Source organism: Aedes albopictus, chromosome 1, assembly GCF_035046485.1.
Source record: "Aedes albopictus strain Foshan chromosome 1, AalbF5, whole genome shotgun sequence".
Lineage (NCBI taxonomy): Eukaryota > Metazoa > Arthropoda > Insecta > Diptera > Culicidae > Aedes > Aedes albopictus.
In genome coordinates this window covers 237,924,296-237,942,414 of record NC_085136.1, presented here as the reverse complement: position 1 = coordinate 237,942,414, position 18,119 = coordinate 237,924,296, and the positions used below count along the sequence as shown (strand labels likewise).

The following is an 18,119-nucleotide window of genomic DNA, read 5'->3' as shown; positions in this document are numbered from 1 at the left end:
CTCGCTCTTCATTGTACATATGATCATAAGAGATGGATATATTTGCGGTGAAAGTTAAGGGAAGGATGAAACATGATCGATGAGATTTGAATTACCTTATGACAACTAAAATTCCGTGTCATCAATTGGCTCGGTAGCTTAGTTGGAAAAGCACTTGTCTAGCAAATAAGGGTCGGGAGTTCAAATCTCACCTGAGGTGTGGATTTTTTCGGAATTTCACTAATAATTTATCCATATTTTTCATATATATGTATGTTGAGTTTCATTCTTGGTTTCATTAAATACTGTTTGAACCAAGGTGTTTTTATAGAAGGTGTAAGCATCTAAGCAGTCAGTGGATGCGGGGTGCGCAGTATAGTGGGGGAGGAAGTAGTGACAGCTGGCGAGTTTGCGGTCTGGCTAGCCGATGGGTTTATTTATGTTTCCTTCCACTACACAGAGTTTCTATGCGGTTGTTAGGGGTTGTTTGTGAAAATTTTCTCTTGAGTGGGCATGACGAAAGAAAGTATTTATTCGTTTCTTTGTTTTATATAACTATTTTTGATAAAATGCTTTTATTCAAACTCCTACTTATTTCAGCATGCAAGTGACCCCCTGAATACTGGCCATTCATACTGTTTGAGAGGAGTTTCAAGAAATCAACCTGAACATGCTTGGACGGGATACTTTGCGTGCCAGTAGGAATAATGTCCAATTCATGTTTTTGCATCCTTCCTGGAATTTTTGCATTTTGCTCTTTGGTCAAATGTTGTTTCCGATTAGGTTTTCTGATACCGCTTCACAGAGCACCAGGGGACGGAACGGGAACCTACCAGAAATCATTGCACAGAGGCATTCGTAACATGAAGAGTGTGGGATAGACGTTTGCACCTCTGCTGTTCAAATTTTCAACTAATTTGATCCTCACGAAGTGTAGAATACATCTATGCAATCTAGTCGTATTTTTAATGATTTGGAACATTACTATAACGTAGAAACCATCACTCGAAACATTGTAAAATATGACAGCGTTTGATGTATCTAATGTCCGTGGCATGTTCTATCAAAACAAAGCAGCCAGCTGTCAAGTTCATTTCCAATATGGCGGATATAGCAATTTGACATATTGGATTACCTTCCTTCTACTTACCTTGGTTTGAACGTTCCTGGAATACTCGTAAACCCTTTGAACTGCTCCGTAATACCCGTAAGCTCTCGAGACCCCTCCAGTAAAAAAAAAACCTTGAATCCCCATGAAACACCCCTGAAATGCCTCGAAACGCCCCTAAAACTTCATAACTCCATTGAAAAGCCTTTCAAATCTCTGTAATCCATTTCAAATACCTCTGAAACCACTTGTAACACCCACTCTCCTAAGATGTTACGCTAGGTGCACCACGGTGTCGTAGGCTACGACTCGTAGCGCACGTTCAGCGAGCTTGTCTGGGTCATATTGACCCCAATATTCTACTTAGGTTAAAAGTTTCCATAAACCCCCTATAGGGTGGCCACACTTATATGAAAAACAAAAATTTCGAAAAATGCCAAGTCTTACCTCCTAAATCGGTTGTCTTGGACTCCCAGAAGCTACGTTTAAAATTTGAGCAAAATCGATTGAGCCTAAATTATAAAAGGCATAAAAAGTGCGAATTTTGAGCATAAATATAGCCTGGGCTTTCATGAGGTAACCTATTTCGTGATGGGATCACGGAGATTTCAGGGGCGTATCAGGGGGCACTCAAAACGCTTGAAGTTTGTATGGGAAAACTTGGCCAAATGTATGCAGAAATTTTAAGTTTTCGAATTTTGTCGCTAGGTGGCGCTGTAAGCGTTCAATGATGAAACCCTTTGATATTATTGTAGGTGACTATATTCCAAACAACTTTGTCGAAGACCGCGAAGTGATCCGACGGCTGTGAAAAAAGTTATACCCTAGGCAAAGTGAAGCAAAGTATTGAGATTTCATTATTGATATTATTCCTTTACATGTATTGGCAAAATTCGAAAACTTAAAATTTTTTCATACATTTGGCCAAGTTTGCTCAAATTTTAAACGTAGCTTCTGGGAGTCCAAAACAACTGATTTAGGAGGTAAGACTTGGCATTTTTCGAAATTTTTGTTTTTCATATAAGTGTGGGCCACCTTACCCCCCAAAAACAATCCTTAATACCACTTGACGCTGAAATGCTACCAAAAGCCTCTAAAATCTATCGGAACGCCCGTAAAACATTACTGAAACCTCTTGAGACTCTCTGAAATGACATGTAACGTTTTTGGATTGCCCTTGAGATCTCCCCCTGATACGCCCCTGAAATCTCCGTGATCCTATCGCGAACTAGGTTACCTCATGAAAGCCCAGGCTATATTTATGCTCAAAATTCTCACTTTTTATACCTTTTATAATTTATGCTCCTGTTTAGTTTATGCAGCCCCAGCCCATGACATGAAAAGAGGTTCCAGTGTACTCAATTTTGGAGGTTGCTTCCGAGAATCTAGTTTATGTAACCGAGTTTTCCAAGACGCAGGAGCCCATTGACAATAGCTGCTATCGAATCTGTTTCTAACATCTAAGGTCGCTACTGCCCAGTAGTGAATCCCCCTCCTCCTGACAAGCTATTTCGGCAATTTAAGTAACCGACAAGATAGTGTTTTCGATTGACCTCCCCTTCTGGAAGCCACACTAGGTACTCGAGATGTGGTCCGGTCGACAGAGATGTGACATGAATTGCAACTGTGATGCTATTAATATTTGGCACATGGTACAAATTCGAACTTACATTGCAATTTTGCAAAGCACTAATGCAAAACAATAACTAATGGCAGCAAGGCATGCAATTATTCTTTAACATCCATCAACATTGAACAATTTTCAAGACAATTTCCAAACTCTCAATACTATTGGATTGTGTCACCACCCGCAAGATTGCCAAATAAAATTGCCATCTATTGCATCCCACATTATACAGTAGTGCGCAAAAGCTCAAAGCCGAATTGACGACGCATCCACAAGTCTATGCTAATTTGCCGTGAGAAAAAAAAAGCTCACCTTCTCGCCATATGTTAGCAATCGATACTGCTTCAATACGCCGCGGTCGGCGGCGACAGCGGCGGCGCGGTTCGATTTCGGCTCGATCGATAATTGATAAATTGAGACTCGTTAGCGTCTCATCATCATTACCAACGTACGGCCCGACCATCTGTAGTGGGCAGTAGACTTCAAGAAGGAGCAACGAATGATAATCGTTTCGATCCAATTTCGCAAGATCTTGACCAAGTTTCTGCGGGGCTATTTTGGGAGAGCACACTAGCGCTTCATGTGTAAGGTATAGGTATATGGTTGTTGGCCCACACGGCATTTGACCTCTCGAAAATCGCTTCGAGTTTTATGCAGCAATGATGCGTTGAGGACCTAGAGACGAAAATGGAAGCCACTTTCTTGTAACGTAAGTCAGGCAGTGGCTCAAAAGGGGGCAAGAAAAGTGGCCCGCTGGTAGTAGGGGTAAGACAGCTCTCGGAGCGCTAATGTATCGTAATAGCCTATTAATCGTTACTCGCCTAATAGGAAGGTAAGAGCTCACCTCTGCCAAGACAGGCCAAATGATGCAACTAATATGAGCCGAAAACAACCCACCTCCGCCGATTTGGACTTTTGAAAGATCGACCGAGAAATGAAAAACTGAAGGCGTACCTAATTCACACCAAATTAAAAATTTCCGCCAAGTGCACGATTAGATGGGCTTGCAAAACAAACACTGTGATTTGCAAATGTAGCACCACAAGATATGCAATTTATGCTGCGAGCATTCGAGCATCGCTAAAAGGTTGATTATGCCTCTGGGAATCCGGAATGCATTATGTTGGGAACGCCACACAGTCTCCCTCGCGAACAAAATCACCCATGGAGGATGACCTCAAAAATAATGTAAGGCAAATCGTGCCTCTCCCAGCAGGAAGGGCGGGCTTTTGGGGTCAGAAAGAGCGTGTCGGACGTTACTGCGTGACTTTACGATGGGTGTTGTTAAATAGAGCTCTATGGAGATCTGCGAGAAACTGTGTGGACTGTGTTGGGGTAGTCATGAGCTTCTACAGCTATTAACTAAGGGTGTCCTCTACTGTTTTGCATTCGTATATCCAAGCCCGGATTAGGGATTGTGTGGCCCCTCGGAGAGATGAATAACATATATTTTTTCTTTATTTTCGAACATTACTTGAGCAATATGAAAAATAAAGTTAATGTTAGCAACCAAAAAAAGGTTTTGTGGGGGTTCCTAAAACCAGTATCAGTAATCTCACGTTTCCATATTCATCATATTCGAAAACAAGCGATTACAGCACCGACCGATTCCGTACTTTTGGTTTCATGCATTCCAGGAGGTTTCAGGGGTAGCAGTAGATCTCAGGTGCATTTCAAAAAGATCCCAGAAGAATATCAGGGGCATGTTGAGCGGGTCCTAAGGAGTTTCAATAGGTTCCAGGTTGCCAGGGGAGGATTCCAGGGTGCCTCACACTGCAGACACTCCAAGAGTCTCAGTGGATTCCAGGGATGTTCCAGAGGGATTTAAGATCGTTTTAGGGGTTCTCAGGAGCATTTTAGAGAGTTTCAGGGGTTCGCAGGGTTGTTTCAGAGTGTTTCTGGGGTGTCTCAGGGATTCTCAGAGGGTTAAAAGATCTCAGGGAGTTCCAGGGAAGTTTCAGAGGGCTTCACGGCAGTGTTGGGAATACTCACTTGCAAAGAGTTATTCTCACTTGCTACTGTCTCAGTTCAGAAGCATGCTGTGAAAAAACTGTGCATGAAGAGCTTTTACAATGTAGTTTCATCGAAAAGTTTGCCGAATAATGTGAAGGGCGCTCACGCATACCAAAAGCGCGAAAGAGATGTGAATGAAACTTCTCCTCGTGCTCCCAGCTCTCTCACGGCTTTGGTATGCGTGTACGACTCTTACTTTATTCCGTAACATTTTTGCTAAAACAACAATGTAATTGTCCTTCAAACAGTGTGTTTTCATAGCATGCTTCTGAACAGAGATAGTAGTGAGTATTTCCAACACTGCCTCAGGGGTATTTCAGGGGATTTCACGGGATACCAGTAGATCATGACACCCCTGGGACCCTCTTGCAACACCTTTGAGATCTCCTAGTATACCTCAGAAATTCCTTGACAAATCCTGGTACTCACTTAAACACTCCTGAAATCCCCTTGAAGCGATCTGAGATCTCGTGGTACCTCCTGGAGCTCCTTGGAATGTCCCTGAGTTCCCCTGAAACGCTCCTGAGATTACCCTGACACGACCCTGAGACTCCCTTGAATGCCCATGAGACCTCATGGTACATCATGATTCCCCCGGACCTCTTATAACGCCCCTAGGATCTACTGGTAACCCTGAAACAAACCTGAAGCAACCCTTGAGGCCCCTGAAGTCTCATGAAACCCTCTTATACCCTTTGAAGTGTTCCTAAGGGATTTAGAACATTACCCCGAATGAAATTCCATCCCCAAATGCCATTACCCCGAATGATTTACCAGCAAGTCTATCTGGAGACCCGCTCTGGGTAATTAACGGTGCTTCAAGTGGTTGGCCATATTGTCCCCAAAGATTTTCCTTCTTTGAGCATATGTTCTTCTTTCTAGCCTTACTACTGAGGAACTTCTTGGCATTCTAATTGCTAATGTGATCATCATTTATGTATCCTTCTTTTAAACATACACTATTCTTTTTAGTCATTTTTAAAGAATTATTTAGCGTTGCTACTGGTAATACTTTTATCAAAGTTTTTTTCTTTCTTTTAATCATAAGCTTTTCTTTCAAGTTGTCAGAGATTTTTACAGAGCGTCCCAGGAGCTTCATATACTGAGATATTCTCATAAATTTAGTGTTTATTTCCCACTCCTGTTTCGGTTCTCTAAAAGGCAGAATCAAATTAAACCAAGCTATTTCATTCCAGGGATAACTGTATGGCTTTCTTTTATTTAAGCAAAAACAAAATTTATTATAGAGAAACATTATTCGGAGTAATGGAATTCGGGGTAATGTCATTCGGGTTAATGGAATTCGGGAAAATGCCATAAAGTCTTCCAGGGGTCCCTTTAATCCTCCTGAGACCTCCTGCAAGCCTGTTCAGTCTCTGAGACCCCCAGGATATTTCTGGAACCCTCTTAAACTCTCTAATATCATCCTCAGAGCTTCTTCAACACCCCTAAGACGTTCTCGTTTACTTGAATTTCCCTGAGAACCCATTGAAACGTCTCTGAGATCTCCTGGTACCCCTTGAAACTCCCTGAAATGTGTCTGAAACGTCCCTGATACCCTCTGGAACTCCCCTGGAAACCCCTGAGACCCATTATAGCGACTCTGAGGCTACATGCAACCCCACTGGGACCTCCTCAAACATCCCTGAAACGCCAGAAAACTAATCTCGAACGTCCCTGAGGTCTTCTCGTACAACTGAAACCCCCTGAGTCCACTTCAAGCCCTCCAGAGACCACCTGGAATCCTCCTAGGGCCCCCTGAAACGCCCCAGTAACCCTATTGGATTCTCTTGTAGGCCTCTGAAAATCCCTTGAAACGCCCCTGAGATCTCTGGTATCCCCTGAAATTCCATGAAACGCCTCTGAGACCTTCTAGAACTCCCCTGAAACGCCCTGAGAAGCGGCCCTGAGGTCACATGGACCCGATGAAACGCCTTTAAAACTACATCGGACCCCCTTGAAGTTCTTACATAATCCCCTGAAACGCCCCTGTAACCTCCTTTTACTCTCGCCTATAAACGTTCCTAGCCGCCGATGCCATAGTTATCATCGTTACCCATCAATTCAAATAAGGTACTTGTTTTCGAGGGTCTCCAGTTAGCCTAGTGGTTAGGCTATGGATCGCCAATTCGGAGACGGTGGGTTTGATTCACGTACAGGTCGAGGAAATTTTCTCGACTCCCTGGGCATATTGTATCATTGTTCTTGCCTCACAATATACAAATTCATGCTATGGCAGGCAAATTAATAACCCTTCAATTAATGTGGAAGTGTTCAAAGAACACTGAGTTGAAGTGAGGCAGGCCAAATCCCATTGGGGACGTAGAGGTAGAGCCATAAAGAAGACCTGTCTTCAAACTCTCTATTGGAATTTAATTTTTTTTGGAGATGTAGCACATCGGAGCTCTTTCATAAGATATCTGGAGAGAATACTTTTAGTGGATTTCAGCAAATTTATGATTAATTTATGTAGGAACTTCTAAATCACGATTGAACTGTTTTTTACGATACCGTGATTTCGGGTGAAATTGATCACTTTTCACAGTTTTTGGCTTCTAATTTGGTCAAACTCAATGCTTTAAAACAAGTACGACCACGGTTCTCATCAGTCAACGAGGTTGAAACTTTTACTGCAAATCATTTTATAGCAGAAAAAATCATTTAAAATAAAAAATCAAAAATTTTAGTTTCGGGGTGAAATTGATCAGTCAGTGAAATGTCTTTGTAAGTGCTGGAAGTAATTTTTTCATCTGAATTATCCAGTCCAGAATGCAAAAAGCTTTGTAAAACTCATACAAGTCTAGTAAATTCTTAATTATTTATATTAAAAGTTTAATGAATCTAACGAAAACGCCTAAAAGTATGCAATTTTCATACTAATCAAGTCATTACTTTAGAAAAAGTACAATTTTATGCTTAAATATCAATATTTATAGAATTTTTGATGACGAAATCGGGTTTAGCGAACACTTGGCAGCTATGAACATTAATTGCAATATTTCTTCCATGTGCGATACAGCTACGGTAACAAAAGCTTGAAAGTGTCTTTGAAAATCGCCAAACACGCAGTTTCGGAAAATATTGAATTTAATGCAGAAATATGTGACTAATTATTTGTAAAAACATGTAAACTCATCATTCAATAACCCTTGAGTCAGATGATGGTCATTTTCTACAAATTGTTTTATGTTCAAAGCTTTATTTTTGACAAATAAAAATTGCCCTCACGTCGATCAATTTCACCCCACTGATCAATTTCACCCGAAATCACGGTATTGATAAAATGCTTCTGGATTCTGGAAACATCGATGGAGGGATTCCCAAAAAAAATCTGGAGGAATTTTTATAGAAATATTGATCGAATTTCCTAAACGACTTTTATGTGTTTCCTGTCAGAAACTCCAGCTATATCTCTAAAAATGTCCTGCATATTTTTTTTTTCTAATTTCATGTTAACAAATGTTTATTTTTTGTAAGATTCGAAAAAAAAAATTAGCAAAAATATGACTGCCGAAATAATTGAAGCATTTTGAAAGCGTATGTTAGAAGTTTAACAGGGCTTCAGTTTATATTAGTTTTATGAAAGACTTATAACAGCCATCAACAATCCAATATCTAATTGATGTTCGTGGTATACGTAAATACATTTTTCTTTGTAATTTGCCTCTGCCATATTAGAGTTGTTAATTTGATGCTCAGGATGGGAAGATTTAAAGAACCCACATTCTGGTTTCTCAAGATTCCCAAATCTCAGCGCCCCCCATACTGGTAAGCTCCCACTGGAATGACCTCAAATAACTAATTTTTCACGACTTTTTCCTGTAATTATTGCGGGTGGGGCATTCTTGCAGTTATTGCTTCTGTTCGTTCATATTTTTTTTTTGAGATTTCTCCAAAAAATATTTTTTCCCCGCACTGTTTAAGAATTTTCTCCATAATTATCTCCAGGGATACCGCCAGAAATTATTTTAGATTCTTTCAAGATCTAGAAAACATTTTTGAAATTTTTTTAGGAAATGATTCTTGCAGGATTACCTAGAATGATTCAATTGATTGATTGATTGATTTATCTTTATTTGAGAGACTTTCAGCCCTTGGCTGGTTCGTCTCTTAGAATGATTCAAACAAGATTCGTTCAGAAATTCTGCTTAGGATTCCTTTTGCGATTATTAAGGAAATTTATTCAAGGATGGCTACGGAGCACACTTCGAAAAAATCTTGTAATTTTGTGTCACATAAGTCCGACATATAAAAGCAACACATTTGACGCAAAATTGTGTGCGATCTTATTTTTACAGGAAACGGAAAATGTTTGACTCATGCAATTTTACCGCAACAGCTCAGCGCGTCGGCTGCTTGTATTATTGAGAACTGTGCTATTTATAGCACCGAATATTGAAACAAAAAAAATACAAAAAGTTCCATTCGGGAATCGAACTTCGATCCTCAGAGTGTCAGTTACAGTTACAGCATAGAGAACTAAATTATTAGTTCTGTGATTTAAAATTATGGCTGGAAGAACTCAAACAATATAAACTTAATACGTACCTACGTCACAAAAAGTGTAACAATGTGGCACATTTATGTTTATGTCAAAGCTTTTTCAGGCAGTTAGATCAATTGTGTCACTATTAAAATTCAGATTTTTTTAGTGTGAGGTTTGAGCTTGTCTTTGATATGTTTCTTCAAATAATTCTGTAAGAATTTTCCATCAAAATTCTGAAAATTTCTCAAGAATTCTAGAAATTTCCCCAATGTTTCTCAAGGAGTTGCTCCAAAAAATATACAATTCAAGGAAGTAAATGAAAAAGATTTGAAGATCATTTCAAAGATTTATTCAATAATTTCTCTAGAGGTTTCCTTTAGAAATGCAGATTTTTCCCTGGAACTCTTTCAATAATTTTTGATGAAATTACTTCAGTGTTTCCTTAGGTCTATTTATTCCATATATTCAGAGATTATTTTAGGCATTCATTTAAAATTTATACTAGAAAACTTTCCAGAGATTCTGAAAGTCCCTCCAGAGGTTTCTCCAGAAGTTCCAGCAGGTATTTCTCCAGGGGTTGCTAGGGGTCTTTTCTCAATAAATTTTCTGAACAACTCCTACAGAAATTTCTATTCTTTGGGATTTATCAAAGAAGTTATCATCCTGCAAATACCTGCAACGGGTTCTCCTGTTTTTTTTTCAGGTATTCCTTCAAACATACTAAAAAATGTTTTTGCCTTTCTCGTACACCAAGGTGCACCGAAAGGCTATATGTTCACTCCAAAAATGAAATTTAGATAGAACCCCCGGAGGGCCAAGTCTTATATACCAATCGACTCAGCTCGACGAGTTGAGATGATGTCTGTGTGTATGTATATGTGTGTGTATGTATGTGTGTGCGTGTGTATGTGTGTATGTGTAGAAAAATGTCACCTCACTTTTGTATAGTAAATATCATCCGATTTCAACGCTTTTGTTTTTAATCGACGCGGAATATTGTCCCATTGTTTCCTATTGAAAATGGTTTGAATCGGTCCAGCCGTTCCGGAGTTATGGCCATTTAGGTATTCCGGACCGGTACCCCAGGAAGGGGTCAGATATGAAATTGCAACAAACCCATGCATGCGACCCATCTAACCACGGCAGTTTCGATTATCTGACGAACGGTAAGCAGGAAAATAGTCGCAGATTATATCTGAACCGGTAGTGTTCCGGAACCGGTTCTGGGTGTCCCGCCGGATGTGGCCAAATATAAAAGTGAACCAAACCCCTGCATGCGACACATCAAATTGCAGCTTTTTGTATAACCTGATGAACGGTAGACAGGAAAATAGTCTCGGACCATATCTAAACCGGTAGCATACCGGAACCGGTTCCGGGTGTCCCACTGTAAGTGGCCAAATATAAAAGTGAAACAAACCCATGCATACGACACATCAAATCACCGCTTTTTATGTAACCTGATGAATGGTTAACAGGAAAATAGTAACAGACCATATCTGATCCGGTAGTGTTCCGGAGCCGGTTCCGGGTATCCCGCCGGAAGTGACCAAATATAAAAGTGAACCAAACCCATGCATGCGACACATAAAATCGCAGCTTTTTCTATAACCTGATGAACGATAAATAGGAAAATAGTCGCAGACTATATCTGTACCGGTAGTGTTGCAGAACTGGTTCCGGGTGTCTCACCGGAAGTGGCCAAATATAAAAGTGAAACAAACCCATGCATGCGACACATCAAATCACCGCTTTTTCTGTAACCTGATGAATGGTAAACAGGAAAATAGTCGCAGATCATATCTGATCCGGTAGAGTTCCGGAACTGGTTCCGGGTATCCCGCCGGAAGTGGCCAAATATAAAAGTGAACCAAACCCATGCATGCGACACATCAAATCGCCACTTTTTCTATAACCTGAGGAACGGTAAGCAGGAAAATAGTCTCAGATCATATCTGAACCGGTAGCATCCGGAACCGGTTCCTGGTGTCCCGCCGGAAGTGGCCTAATTCATACATGCGACACATCAAATCATGGCCTTTTCGATAACTTGTACGATCAGCAAGAAAATAAGCTATGCCCACTACTGATAGTGTTCCGGAATCGATTTGAGGTATCTCGCTGAAAGTAGCCGAATGTAAAAGAGAACCAAAAAAATATTCGCGACACATCAAATGGCTTTTAAGGTATCCTGATGAACGGTTACCAAGAAAAAATATCTCAGATCATGCTTGGGAAAACTAGTAGTGTCCCGGAATCGGTTCCCGATGTCCCTCTGGATGTGGTCAAATGTAGAAGGGAACCCAACTCCATGCATGCGCTTCATCAAACCGCGGTTTTTTCGATAAGCTGATGAAAGGTTTTCAAGAAAACCAGCTCAGATTACGTTAGAGACCACCGATAGTATTCCATAACCGGTTTCAGGTGTTCCGCCGAAATTGGTCAAATATAAAAATGAACCATGTAAATTTTCCGGAACCGGTTAAGGGTGTCCCACTGGAAGTGGACATACATAAAAGTGAATCAAACCCATGCTTGCGGTACATCAAATCGCTTTTTTGTCAGTAACCAGATGCATGGATGATAAGAAAATAGGCACAGTCCACAGAAGTTACTACCGGTAGTGTTTCTAGTTCCGGGTAACCTGATTAACAGTCTAGTCTAGTCTAGTCTACACATACACAGCCATTCATTGAAAGAATCCTGGAAAATGGTGGAATCGACTAATTCCATCATTTTTCTTGTCATTATTAATCCTTGCAGCACATCTGAGATGTATTACAAACATTAAAGCGGCCAGGCCTACTGTGCAGCGTTGTTATTGTAATTGAAATCAAAGAACGGGGACATCTCGTACCAACCGTTCCGTATACGAAGCATGAATATGAAATATTAACGGTGGGAGTGAAGTTGCTAAGAAGGTTAATGTCACTCCTTGGTCCTTGGAATCCTGGGATGGGACACAGGTATTTACCCCTGATGCCCTGGCCCTTATGCCTAGGCTTAAGCGCCTTTACTCGCTCTCTGAAACGAAAAGAAAATACTAATCCGCCCCCCCCTTATTACAGCAACATATATTTCAAAATTATCAAAAATTATAACATTAAAATTAACATTACAGTACCAAATGATCCCCCCAGAATTGGTATATTATGTTTTGTTTATATTATTAAGCATCAACGTTTTTCATCGAACTCAAAACAAGTTAAATTAGATGAATATGTGCAGTATTTGTGCATGTGTGCAGTACCGTTATCAAATGGATAATGATATTGCAAACACACTTCCTGTTTCAAAGATAATCTTTGAATCTGGCGCGTATTTAGTTCAATTTTTGTGGTAATAAATATGTAATTAGAACAATCTCACCAGAAAACATCCAGGTAGCGCTTCCATCACCATGGAAACGTCTGTCAAATTTGCTCGTCGTCTTGCCTCCGTCATCATTAGAATAATCCTCGCTTCATCGGATGTGCAGCTACTCGGTTGATTTCTGGCTACACACGTGAATCACTGATAGCTTGGCATATCACAGGCAAAGACGTACACAACGCAAATCAGGAGCTTGTCAATGAGTCACACTACAAACTTTTTAAAACCGAAAAACTACCGAATCAAGTACCAGATGGTAGAACGCGAATCTGAGTAGAAATGTCGGCACTCTCGATACGAACGTCGGCACCAATTTCGAGCAATGGCATGCAATCACGCGTAAAACACATTCATTCGCGGGATAAACCATCCGGATGGCGTAGCACCAATCTGAATCGTCAGCGTAACAAACGGGCGGATGCGAAAAAATGTCACGAGCATCTCAAAACACATATACAATTGCTAAACGTAATAAATGTAAGCAAAATGGCGACACAAGGGAAATCAGATTATATCTGCTAAACAACACTGCACTGGTTGCAAAACCGAATCGCGCAACTTCGCGATGCATCACATCACATTATCCTGACCGGAACACCAGCGAAATCGAAGAAATTATGGCCCCGAGAAAATGCCAATTCAGATTTCTAAACACTTTTCACGCACTTGTCATTGAATCCCTGCCGGATGGCGTAGCACCACTATTCGGCCGGCCGAAATGAAAAAAAAAAAAAAACGCGAAACCGAGAAAAAACGTGACAGGCGATTTATAAACACCACTCGCGCGCACCGCCTCCTGCGATCCTAGGGCAGTTCCGGGTAACCTGATTAACAGTTTTCATAAACTCAGATCACATTTGAATATACCGGTAGTGTTACGGAATCATTTCCGAGGGTCTCTTAAGCAATACAAAATATACTCAGATTACATAAGAGGCTACCGGTGGTGTTACAGAAGCAGCGTTGGGTGCTTTAGCGAAATTACGATTGTGAACTAAATGAATGCAAGCGATAGATATGTGTAAGAGAACCAAAAACCTAAAAAAACTAAAGCGATCTTATCAAATCACACCATTTTAGATTCCTGAGACGTAAATTTACAGTAGGATGGATCAACGTTGTATGGAAAAATTAAAATTTAAGCGCATCAGCCCGGAACATTCTTTTAAATCTTTATTTGCGTCTAAGATTACTACGCAAAATTTTTATGCGGCTGGAGGGCGAGCTCTGTAATGTGGTTGATATTTGAATGTGATATAGCATTGGCAATTCAAATTACTACATTACAAATTCTACATGAATTTTGCAACCAATGATAATAAAATATAGCATAAAATGTACAGATAAAACTTTGTCAAAGTGTTCTGTGGAAAAAGTTTAATCCTGGCTAGTAATTGTCATCTTGGTATGAATCAGCCTCCCCCGAGCAAAGGCGGATAACTCAGTGATATCACTTTGATAATAAACTATGTTATCTGTGTTATCATATTGTTATTTTTGTTATCATCTTTTCCAATTGATGATAATCACATGATAACAAATTTAGTTATCAATAATTTTGGTCTATCGCGATAACATAAAAATACTAAATGATATCAAAATATGTTATCAGTTTCCAAACGCACATTTCAAATCTTTCCCAAAACTGAGGGTCTGGTGGACCTCGAATCTAAAAATAGATTCCGCTTTCCATCTTCAACGCGACTACAGTACGAAAACGTAGCCTTCAACCACTCTCCCTCTCACTGAGTCCCGTTGGTACAGGGGTATCGGTTGTGACCGGTAATCACGCGATCAGGGTTCGAGACCCACTGCGTGCAATAGTTGAAAACATGAATTATAATTATAGGAAACTTTTTTCAACTGCTAACTATGTCGGTAAAGTAGATTTTTACTATTTTGGTCGGTAAAATAGCTCTGAATGATAACTAAATGATAACAAAACCTGTTATCAATCAGCTGTATTTTTTAATGTTGATAACTAAATGTAATATAGAATAAAATACTGTATAATACAATTACTTGAACTCAGTAATAACTTAATTTCTTATCATTTTGGTATTCGTGTAGTAAATTTGAGTTATCATTTTTGTTATGTTGGCTCTTAATTCAACCTAAATGATAACAAACTCAATTATCAAACGAATGATAACCAGGTAACAGAATTTGTTATCATTTTGTTATCCGCCTTTGCTCGGGTGAAGGTGGTCAAGCAGTCAACTGAAAGGACTGATACTTTCAGCTCTGCCCATACGTTGAATGTAACGTCGGAATAAGTGCCCCAATTCGATGATGACCTTGATAAAATTCTTGATTTTCTAAATAAAGTATTCTCATGATTCAGAAATTCGTAGGTGGTACAGTCCCAGATCGCTGTTATGAGCATTTCCCCCTTCTCGTTAATTACCAAAGCACAGAGATTTGGGGCTGATCACTGACTCTAAGGCAAGATTGATTGTGTCGATGGAAAGATCATGAGTACATATTTGACGAGAAAGGCACTATCACCACTAGGTGGATAAATCTGGTTTTTAGATATTGATTTAGAAGTTCTCTAAAACTTTTTTCCATGATGTTTATTGTTTCTGCAGGATTTCCTTCAGAGCTTTTTATGTAATTATCCCTGAAGAATGAAGAATTGTTCTATAGATATCTCCAAAAGCTTTTTTCTAATAATTCTTTCAGGAATTCCTCCAGGGATTCCTCGGAAGTGTATTGATGGATTTATATAATAATACCACCAGTACCTTTGTCTGTAATTTCCGTTGGCAACATTCCGTGAAGGTTGGCAGACATTTCTAATAGATTCTTTCAGAAATTTCACCACGGAAATTTGCAGGCTTCCTGTCAAAAATATCATAAGCATTTTCCTTGAAATTACTGTCGGAGTTCCTCAACAAGTTTCTCATCATTATTTTCTAGGAACTATAAAGAGGTATTTTATGAAATATCTTAAGAACTATAAGGAAGTATCTGAAGAAGTTTCCCAGGAACTCCAAGGCTGTTCTTTATATTATGCCAAATGGGGTAAAGCCCAATTTATGGAAGAACTTCTGAAAAAAAATCCCTGGAGATATTTCCGATAGAGTCACAACAGCGATTTCAAAATTCGTGTAGAAATTTTTGCAGGAACTCCAAAAGGAATTTCTCTTAGAATTCTTAAAGGAACCCTTAGAAGAATTTCCAAAACAATCTCTGTAGGATTTTTTTTTTAAATAAATTTTTCGATAAATTTCTATTTAACTTCATGACGGAACTGTTGAATGAATCACGCATTGAAATTTCTGGAGAATCCCCTTAACTTTGAAGATATTTCAAAATGAATTCCTGACGGAACATACGAGGAATATGAAATAAATTTTTGAAAGAAATTTTCAAGTTATCTAAACTATAATTTCTGTAAAATCCCAGGAAGAAATTTCGAATGAATATCCGTAGGAATATCTAAAAAAAAGCCTGGGACATTTTTAATAAAATCCCAGCAGGAAGTTTTGAAAAATTTCCTAGAGAAATACCTGAAGACATTCCTCGGAAAAGCCTTGGGCGGAATTCTTAGACAAGTTCATTGAGAAATCTTTAAGAAATATTTACCTGAAGAAATCCTTTATTAAAATTCCTTAACGGGTCTGTGGAATATTTTCTAAAGAAATCCATAGAGAAATTTCCGGAGGAATTTTGAACTTTTGATTTCATGAAGAAATGGATAAAAGCATTTCTGAAGCATTTTGTGGACATATTTTTGAAAAAAAAGCTCTGTAGGAATATATGAAAACAAAAAAAAATATGCCTAGATATGCTTATGTAAAGATCCTTAGAAAAAGCTCCAGATGTTCCTAAAAGAATCCCTGCAGAAGTTCTTTGGAAACATTTCTTAATAGATTCCTCAAAGAATTCCCAGATAAATGCTTAGAGTTATCTTCTTAGGGAATGCCGGAGGAATTCATGGGGAAATACATGAAGGGAATCTTGTAGGAATCTCTGTGCCTCCTGAAGAAAATCATGCAGGATTTTCCAGATGAATCACCGTAGAAGTTCCTGGACACATTATTGCGGGAATGCAATGGAATTTCAATGGAATTCTTAGAGCAATTCCTTAACAGGTCTCTGGTAGATTTCCTTAACGAATTTCTGAATGAATCTCTGGAAAATTATTCGAAGAAACTACTGGAAGAATTTACGAAAGAAGCTTTGAATGAATTTCTAAAGTAATTCATGTTGAAATTTGTAAAGGAATTAACGAATCTGAAGTAATCCCTGGCAGTGTTTCAAAAGGAACTCATGGGAATGCACATAAAAGAACTCCTGGATGAATTTCTAGAGAAATCCTCAAGAGAATTTCTGAAGGGAACCTTCTGAAAAAAAAACCCTGCACAGTTCAAAATTGTTACATCGAGCTAGCTGTAACAAATTGACCTCCATCACTTTCAACACATTTCTACAAAATTACAGGTTGTCTGCAGTATGGAGTTTGCTCACAATTTTGCGTGCAACAGATTCTTCTATGCAAAGTCGAATGAAATAAAATGGAAATTTTAACGTTCTAATATTTACATGAAGTGTACTTTTCAGAATTTCTTTCTGTGTGGAGCTAGAGAAATCAGTGGAAATATTTGTGTAGGAATTTTGAATTTTTGATGTTGTGAAGGAATCGCTGAAAGCATTTTTGAAGAAATCCGAGATTGATTTCTCGTACGGACATGTTAGAGAATGGATGGAGAAACTTCTAGGGAAACCAACCCTCAAAGAAGGAATCACTAAAGGATTTCTAAAGAAATTCATGGATGAATTTCAGAAGCAATCCTTGCAAGCTTTTCTAAAAAAAAAAACATTTTCAGGAATTTCGGAGAAATAGCTTTTGAAATATCTGAATTGGGGTTTAAAATTTTGGAAATTTTATTGGTTTTTCAAAGCAACACGAAAGAGCACCTCTTTCTGACACATTTTAGTTTTTTTTAGATTTTTAGAACTTGACATTGATACCTAAAATACATTTCAAGGAGAATTTTGGAAATCACCTTTTGACAGTTGGGCAACTGTCTGACAGCTCCACCGAGTACAAAAAATGAAAAGGGGTGATCCAACAAGTCGCTCTCATAAAAACTTCAAAATTGATGTTCAAATAGCCAAAAATCATAAAAATTTGGATTTTGGTCCAGTTTGGCATGCACATTCAGAATATGATATTATCTCAACACCGTTAAAGAAGCCAATTAATCTTTGTAAGAACTCTATAAATCCCTGAACAAAATTTAGGTTATGAATCTTTGATAGATTTTTTCGAAAGCCCACAGAGTTATTACCGGGGAATTTTGTGAAGTCATGGACGCTCATAGTGGTAGGATATGCTCAAGCTGCACCAAATTAGACAAGCTATCATAATACCACACCCAAATGGTGCAAATTGTATTACAGAAACGGATAAATTCACCTTCTCACCATACAAAAGTTCAGCTCATTGCTACAAATCTTGTACGCTAGTACTTCATCGATCGTGTCCTATTGTTAAGTAATAATCTGAGAGTAATAATCATACA

General features: G+C 38.9%; 1 protein-coding gene across 3 annotated transcripts in view; it reads right to left on the bottom strand.

The window, feature by feature from the left end:
- Positions 1-18,119, bottom strand: part of LOC109425343 (uncharacterized) — a 165,746-nt gene that overhangs the window by 145,628 nt on the left and 1,999 nt on the right. The gene's annotated exons all lie outside the window — the stretch shown is intronic.